Genomic DNA, 9,438 nt, shown 5'->3' on the forward strand with positions numbered 1-9,438 from the left:
TGCGATCTTGTACGATATTTTTTTAAAGTGTCAGTTACCTCACACGATCTGTGCAGGCTGTCGGTTGGTAATCTTTTGTACTAGGCTGCTTCTTCCATAATACGCCGACAGCCTGACTCCGTGGGACGCGGCGTAAAGCTGCCGCACACTGCCGATCCGTCGGCCGAGGATACGGCTGCACCGGTGCTACACCGCACCGGTCTTTCTCCTCTGGCGCTGCGCGGCGGAGCGCTAAAGTCGGAGCACATTTTTCAGGGTGCACATAAATGTTACTATCGGCCGTTACAGGTTTTACCCGCCGCCGTGGAGTGGCAGATGAGAAATGCCGATGGCCGCTTTATTGGAAAGAACTCGCCGGCTCTCCTCGCGGGCCGGGAGCAGATTCATCTCGCGGCGTCGTGGCGCCGACGGCGATCACCGGCCGCCGACACGGCACAGGCTGAGCGCCGCCATCCCCGGTGGCCGACGGGAAGGGTGGGAGCGGGTGTCGAGGTGCAGGCGGGGGTGGAGGGGGTGGCTCACTCTCTCTGTGTCACTGTCTCTCTCTCTCTCTCTCCCACTCTGCCGGCGTAACACCGAGGGCTCTGCGCCAGAGGTGTGGCTTTTAGCGCTCAGGCAGAACGCATCTTACTCCATTGCGCTATTCTGCATCAAAGGAAAGAGTGTGAAAATTTTTAACAGAGCACTTGTTGGCATCTGTTCAAAATGTTCAAATGTGTGTGAAATCTTATGGAACTTAACTGCTAAGGTCATCAGTCCCTAAGCTTACACACTACTTAACCTAAATTATCCTAAGGACAAACACACACACCCATGCCCAAGGGAGGACCCGAACCTCCGCCGGGACCAGCCACACAGTGCATGACTGTAGCGCCCGAGACCACTCGGCTAATCCCGCGCGGCATGGCATCTGTTCGAGTTTCACGCAGGTTTAAATGACGTTCAGTCATCAACCCCGAATGTTAATCAGTATCTCAACAGACAACGCTGTGTATCACAAAGTAATAAAATCAAATATTTACTGGTAACGCAAAGTGTGATTAAAAATCAATAGGAATGGAGGCAATTCGCGGGACCTTAGAAATAAAATCGCCTACGATTTCTAGACAGACTAAGGAAAGGCAAACCTCGGTTTCTAGCATTTGTAGGCTTAGAGAAACCTTTTGAGAATGTTGACTGGAATACTCTCTTTCAAATTCTGAAGGAGGCAGGATTAAATACAGGGACCGCAAAGCTATTTACAATTTGTACAGAAACTAGGTGGCAGCTATAAGAGTAGATGTGCACGAAAGGGAAGCAGTCGTTCTGAAGGGACTGAGACAGGGTTGTAGCCTTTCCTCGATGTTATTCAATGTGTATATTCAGCAAGCAGTAAAGGAAACGAAAGAAAAGTACAGAGTAGGAATTAAAATCCATGGAGAAGAAATAAAAACTTTGTGTTCGCCGATAACATTGTAATTCTGTCAGAGACAGCAAAGGACCTGGAAGAGCAGTTGAACGGAATAGACAGTGTTAAGGACGATGCAAAATGAACATCAACAAGAGCAAAAGGAGCATAAAGGATTGTAGTCAGTTGATGCTGAGAGAATTTGATTAAGAAATGAGACACTTAAAGTAGCAGTTTTGGAGCAAAATAACTGATGATGGTCGAAGTAGAGAGGATATAAAATGTAGACTGGCAATGGCAAGGAAAGCGTTTCTGAAGAAGAGAAATTTGTTAACATCGAGTATACATTTAAATTTCAGGAAGTCGTTTCTGAAAGTATTTTTGTTGAGTGTAGCCATGTATGGAAGTGAAACATGGACGATAAATAGTGTACACAATAAGAGAATAGAAGCTTTCGAAATGTGGTGTTGCAGAAGAATGCTGCAGATTAGATGGGTAGACTGCATAACTAATGAGGAGGTATTGAATAGAATTGGGGAGAAGAGAAACTTGTGGCACAACTTGAAGAAGGGACCGGTTGGTAGGACATGTTCTGAGGCATCAAGGGAATACCAATTTAGTACTGGAGGGCAGCGAGAGGGGTAAAAATCATTGGGGGGAAACCAAGATATGAATACACTAAGAGGATTCAGAAGGATGTAGGTTGCAGTAGGTACTGGGAGATGAAGAAGCTTGCACAGTATAGAGTAGCATGGAGAGCTGCATCAAACCAGTCTCTGGACTGAAGACCACAACAACAATATGTTTTCTCTTGTCCAGTGGGCAACTATTTGCTCTAAGAATTACCACGTAAACTTCTATATGCCTACTTTGAAGATAAGCCAGAGACTGCTGGAAAAGGAATGAAATTGTCTAATACACTCATGTTCAGAAGGAACAGAACACCTTGAACAACTAGAGATAGGGCGTTCATATTCACAAGACATACACGATAGTATGTTGTGGAGAAATGATTAGCATTTGAAGCATGTCGGTCCCTAGGTTCAAGGTCAACATCAATATCGCGGCGCAAAGCCACCTATTGATAAAACGTGCCTGCGGCTCTCGTTGTCGCTATAAACCGAAAGTAATGGACCAGAGAGAGGTGAGCAGGCGTGCAGGATGCCCCGCAGGCGTGTGAGCAAACCGTACCACAAAGTCGGTGAGTTGCCGGCCGCTGAGGCCGAGCGGTTCTAGGCGCTTCAGTCCGGAACCGCGCTGCTGCTACGGTCGCAGGTTCGAATCCTGCCTCGGGAATGGATGTGTGTGATGTCCCTAAGTTTGTTAGGTTTAAGTAGTTCTAAGTTCTAGGGAACTGATCACCTCAGATGTTGTCACATAGTGCTCAGAGCCATTTGAACCATTTTGAAATCAGTGAGTTGGCAAGAGGCCGAATTCTTGGCATGAGAGAAAGTCATGCATCCATTCGGAAAATCAAAGCTAGTATGGATCCAAGTCTTTTGGCACTGCAGCGGGTGTGTGCAGAATGGTTCACGGAAGGCCAGAGAACACAACGAGATGGGTCAGGTCGCACCACCCAGACACCCCCCCCCCCCCGCCACCCACCGACAAGATCGACATCTCATCCGAATGGCTTTTCAGAACAGATCTGCGTCTTTCTCGACTCTGGCGCAATAGTGGAACTGTGTAACACAATCAGGAATACTGTCCGCACCGTTTATTACGGCTTGAGTTACGTGCACGCCGTGCTTTTCTCCTCCTAGATTTGATCAGTGTGCAGAAACATGTATCGAACGACGTCATTGAGGGCAGGAATGGCATCAGAAAGTGTTTTCGGATGAATCCAGGTACTGCTCGAAAATGATGGCCGCATTTTGGTTGGCCGCACACAGGAGCAACGGCGTCACAGTGACTGCATTTGCATAAGACATATAGCTCCAACTGAAGGTATTCTAGCATGGTGTGTTATTGAGTGCAACCACAAATCACAGTTGATGAGTGTCCAGGGCACTGTGACCAGTTGGCCTCCATGAATGACATCCTGCGACCCGTAGCTGTACCCTTTCTGCACAACACCCGATAAGCCATTTTTCAGCAAGAGATTGCACGACCACATGTTGCTGCACGAACACGTGCCTTCTTGGTGTTACCGGATGTTAACCTTTCGAGGTGGCCCACCATATCACCAATCGGAAATGTGTGGGATGCGACGAAGCGACGGGTGGAAAGCTGTGACCCAATGCTAACCACCACAGATCAACTCTGGAACCAGGTGAATGCAGCATGGATGGCTATATCACAGGACGCCGTTCGCGCCTTATGCGTGTCGATGCCATCACACATGGAACACGTTATCAAGGCCCTTGGCGGACTCTGTGCCTACAATTAAATAGGACACATGGTGAACCGAGGTGACTGAAATGCTAATCATATCCGGAGAACATACTAATGTACATGCCCTGTGAATATGAACGCCCTGTCTCTAGTCGTTCAAAGTGTTATGATTTTTTCTGAACATGAGCGTATTTCGTGATCACTGGTTCGAGCTATGTGAAGCAGTAATTCATTCATTAAAGAAATTTTATATTTTCTACTCGATTTGGGGTTTCCATGGACCATGTTAGTGACCTTTCACGTAACACGGATTTTTCCCACAATTTTTGAGTAGACTGAAGGGATAAAAATTTAGAATTTCTGACTGGCTAGTCTTGTTATTGTTTTCGGTTTCCTCTGAAGATGGGAATCTAAAACCTTCTCTCGAACTGTACCTCTGTTTATAATTAGGCCTACTTGTTCTTCAGACTTCATCCCTTTTGGAGCACTTCTGGTTTTCTGGAGCCACTGGCATCATGGTAATTTTTTCCAGGTGACCTGTCCAGAAATTCTCTTGAGTATCCTGTTTTCATTCCTCCGAACCAGATGTTCGTAAAACACCATTCTACATTACCTCGTCATTACATTTAGTTCCCCAGTTTTCTTCGAGAGGTACTCTAAATCCCCCTCCTGAATACGCTATTCTATTTCACTGGTCCAATTAGTATACTTAGGACTTTTCTCTCTTCCTTTTACATGTTTTCTATTTTACCTGTCTTAGACGAATACAGGCATTCCGCGACGTACAAACATCCTAGTTCTATAACTGTAAAACAGGCGTGTAACTTTGAGTCAAAAAATGCAAATCTCTTATTGTAGAAATCTCTAAACAAGTGAAAGTGCACTTGGTGCTTCCTTGGCCGGAATTTATTACCCTCCTCGAAACAGACATCCCTCTGCATTACCTCACCAAGATACTTACATACATTTACTGTAGAAGAAATAGTAAAGCCCAGTATTACGCAATGTAGCACCCAGTTCAGTTTTCTCAGGTTGGGAAATTAGGAGTGATCTGTTTTACTTGGAAGTAACTTTCTAAAACCAAGATCACATAAACATTTCTTTATTTTCAATAATCTGTTTCGAAAGACTTTGCTGTCATCTTCAAGTCTTCAAAATTTTTATTACGAAACATGTTCATTCTACGTTGGAACTTCATGCCAAGTTACCATGTTAGTTGATAAATTGCAGCGCATTATACGAAGGTTTGTCACAAATAAAACATTTACAATCAAAAAGCATCCTGTGTACATGGCCACGTCTGTACGGTAACATCATAAAAATCACAACATACAATACAATACGCAATAAACATTTGTTTATGTTATTAACACAATCTTCCGTCGGTTCTTGGTAGAACAACATTATAATAATAAATGAAAAGCACCAGTTTGCTTTTGCTCTACAATATTATTTTTATTGCTAACCGGTTTTCGGCTTACAAGGCCATCTTCAGACATTTAGTCAGTAAATGTCTGAAGATGGCCTTGTAAGCCGAAAACCAGTTAGCAATAAAAATAATATTGTAGAGCAAAAGCAAACTGGTGCTTTTCATTTATTATTTGTTTATGTTACTATGACATGTTCCATTCATTGACGGTCCATCATAGACGGCGTAAATTGTGGAAACCACATGATAGCAGCAAAATCTGTCGAAAATGATTGCTCAAAATAAATAAATATTCACGCTATGTGGGCTGTACAAACTTGTATATGTAGTAACCAATTTACTCATAACGTTTTATGGATCGGTTGTTGTTTATCCGGCTTTAATTTGAAGGCAGGCGGCGCTGGGTTGCAGGAAGGCTTAGATGGAACCTTACATCGTACTTGGGGAGCCTGTCTCACGCAAGGACATGTATGGCTTTACAAATAATGCATTCCAAAATGATCAAGCTCAGGAAAACTTTAAAATGCGAGGCGCTTAATAAGTAATACAAGATATTCTTTACTCTGCCAATATCAGTTGCCAAAATGTGGAATTTGTTGCGCGACAACGTGGAATATTCCCGCTTCAGCTCCCATAGTTAAGTTACAGTTGGTGGAGCCACTATATATGTAGCCTTTAAAATGGCGTCTGTAACGGACATGAGTTCCAAGCAGTTTCCTTTCGCGGTAAACCAGAGCACCACTGATAGCTGAAGGTGCTTGCAGAATGAGTTCGGAGACCTGGCAGTGAGCAAAAGCACGGTGAGTCGTTGAGTGAGGCGTCTGTTATCATCACGACAAGGTCGCGCAAACCCAGCCCATCTCCCTGGTGCCACCTCCCCAGACACAGCTCTGACTCGTGCAGCGTTGAAACGTGCGCACGCTCTCATTCGAGGCGCTCTACAATCACAGTCAAACACCTTACTGCTCAACTGAACGCCCCTGTTGGTAGTGTTGAGACACTCGTCCACCAGCTGTGGTTCTCAAAGGTATTTTTTTGCCCACGGGATTCCTCACCGCCTAACAGAAGGACCTTCTATGTGGTACTGCTTGCGCGTTGCGAGGCTGGTCCTTACAACATCTTGTCGAACATCGTCACTTGCAATGAAATGTTGTTTTATCACTTGGAATTGGAAACAAAATGGCGATCCACAGCAGCTCTCCTTCACAGAAGAAGTTCAAAGCCGGACCCTCTGCCAGTAAACTCATGGTGACTGTATTCTGGGACTTGGGAGGTGTGGTTGTGTTTGATGTCCTCCCTTATGGTGCAGCAATCAACACAGAGAGACAGAAGGAGATCTCGTATTTGCATGGGTCTAGTAAGTGGAATAGAAATTTAGGAACAAACAGAAATTATGGATCTGTCATTCCGTCAACGCCCATATCATTATATACCGCAGATTCTCACGTATTGGGCAAGAATGTAGAAAGAAAGATGTAGCATTTCCCAACGAAGCAACCTCGCAAACACTGGGGGTAATGTAGGGAAAAATTATAAAGTTGAAGTCCGTTATGGTCGGACAATGATTTTAATCCCTCTTCTTACAAATGCGAGTCCTATGTTTTAACGATTGTGTCCCCTCATTCAGTGTAACGCCCGATGCCATGGTTGGTCGTTATAATAAATGCCATTGTAAATTTGAAGTTTCTGTATTACTGTGGGGTTTCTTATGGTCTTCAGTCGGGAGATTAGGTTCATCTACATTTACGTGATTACTCTGCTATTCACGATAAAGTGCCTGGCAGAGGGTTCAATGAACCACCTTCATGCCGTCTGTCTTCCGTTCCGCTCTCGAACGGCACGCGGGAAAAACGAGCACTTAAATTTTTCTGTACGAGCAATGATTTCTCTTATTTTATCGTGCTTATCATTTCTCCCTATGTAGGTGGGTGCCAACAGAATGTTTTCGCAATCGGAGGAAAAAACTAGTGATTGAAATTTCATGAGAATATCCCTTAGTAACGAAAAGCCCTATAGTTTTAATGCTTGCCATTCCAGTTCACGTATCATGTCTGTGACACAATCTCCACTATTTCGCGATAATACAAAACCAGCTGCCCTTCTTTGTACTTTTTCGATGTCATCCGTCAACCGCACCTGATGCGGATTCCACACCGCACAGCAGTAGTCCAGAATAGGGCGGACAAGCGTGGTGTAAGCAGTCTCTTTAGTAGAACTGTTGTACCTTCTAAGAGTTTTGCCAATGAATCGCAGTCTTTGGTTTGCTCTACCAACAATATTATTTTTGTGATCGTTCCAATTTAGGTTATTTGTAATTGTAATCCCTAAGTATTTCGTGGAATTTACAGCCTCAGATTTGTGTGACTTTTCGCGTAATCGAAATTTAGTTGATTTCTTTTACTACTCATGTGAATAACTTCACACTTTTCCTTATTCAGGGTCAATTGCCACTTTTCGCACCATACAGATATATTATCTAAATCATTTTGCAAGTCCTTTTGATCATCTGATGAATTAACAAGACGCTAAATGACAGCATCATCTGCAAACAATCTAAGACGGCTACTCAGATTGTCTCTTATGTCGTTAATATAGATCAGGAACAATAGAGGGCCTATAGCACTTCCTTGGGGAACGCCGGATATTACTTCTGTTTTATTCGATGACTTTCCGTCTATTACTACGAACTGTGACCTTTGTGAATGGAAATCACGAACCCAGTCGCACTACTGAGGCGATACACCGTAAGCACGGTGTTTGGTTAGAAGACGCTTGTGAGGGACGGCGTCGAAAGCCTTCTTGAAATCTAAAAATATGGAATCATTTTGACATCTCCTGTCGATAGAACTTATTACTTTATCAGTATAAAGAACTAGTTTGTTTCACGAGAACGATATTTTCTCTAACCGTGCTGACTATGAGTCAATAAATCGTTTCCTTCGAGGTACTTCATAATGTTCGAATACAGTATGTGTTCCAAAACCCTACTGCAAATTGACGTTAGGTCTGTAATTCAGCGGATTACTCCTACTTCCCTTTTTCGGTATTAGTGTGACTTGAGCAATATTCCAGTCTTTAGGTACGGATCTTTCTGTGAGCGAGTGGTTGTATATAATTGCTAAATATGGAGCTATTTTATCAACGTACTCCGAGAGGAACCTGACTGGTATACAATCTGGACCGGAGGCCTTGCCTTTATCAAGTGATTTAAGCTGCTTCGTTACTCCGAGGATATCTACTTCTATGTTTCTCAACTTGGCAGTTGTTCTTGATTGGAATTAAGGAATATTTTCTTCGTCTTCTTTGGTAAAAGAGTTTCGGAAAACCGTGTTTAATAACTCTGCTTTAGTGGCACTGTCATCAATGACTTCACCATTGTTATAGCGCAGTGAAGGTGTTGGTTGCGTCTTGCCACTGGTGTGCTTTATGTATGACCAGAATCTCTTTGGGTTTTCTGCCAGATTTCGAGACTGGATTTCGTTGTGAAAATTATTAAAAGCTTCTCACTTTGAAGTACGTGCCATATTTCGTACTTCTGTAAGACCTTGCCAATATTGGGGATTTTGCGTTCTTTTAAATGTGGAATGCATTTTTCGTTAGGGCAACGGCCTTGCCGCAGTGGATACACCGGTTCCCGTCAGATCACCGAAGTTAAGCGCTGTCGGGCGTGGCTGGCACTTGGATGGGTGACCATCCGGGCCGCCATGCGCTGTTGCCATTTTTCGGTGTGTACTCATCCCCGTGATGCCAATTGAGGAGCTACTCGACTGAATAGTAGCGGCTCCGGTCAAAGAAAACCATCATAACGACCGGGAGTGCGGTGTGCTGATCACACGCCCCTCCTATCTGCATTCTCAGCTGGGGATGACACGGCGGTCGGATGGTCCCGGTGGCCCACTTGTGGCCTGAAGATGGAGTTCTTTCTTTCGTTGCTTCTGCAACAACGATCTGATCCGTTTTGTGTACCATGGGGGACCAGTACCATCACTTATTAATTTATGTGGTATATATCTCTCAATTGCTGTCGATACTATCTCTTTGAAAACATTCCACAACTTTTCTGCACTTACTTGATCAAATCGGAAGGAGTGAAGACTGTCTCTTAAAAAGGCGTTAAGAACATTGTTATCAGCTTTTTTAAATAAATGTACTTTGCGTTTCCTTTTGATGGTTGTAGGTGTTACGGTATGCAGCCTAGCAGCAACTACCTTGTGGTCGCTAATCCCTGTATTCGTCACAACACTCACTATTTGTCCAGGATTATTTGTTGCTAAAAGGTCAAGTATGC

The 9,438-nt window shown here is 44.0% G+C and overlaps 1 pseudogene; it reads left to right on the forward strand.

Moving 5' to 3' along the window:
- Window positions 1-8,750: 8,750 nt before the first annotated feature.
- Window positions 8,751-8,868, forward strand: LOC126261033 (5S ribosomal RNA; annotated as a pseudogene).
- The last annotated feature ends 570 nt before the right edge of the window (window positions 8,869-9,438 follow it).

Source organism: Schistocerca nitens, chromosome 5 (genome assembly GCF_023898315.1).
Source record: "Schistocerca nitens isolate TAMUIC-IGC-003100 chromosome 5, iqSchNite1.1, whole genome shotgun sequence".
Classification (NCBI taxonomy): Eukaryota; Metazoa; Arthropoda; class Insecta; order Orthoptera; family Acrididae; genus Schistocerca; species Schistocerca nitens.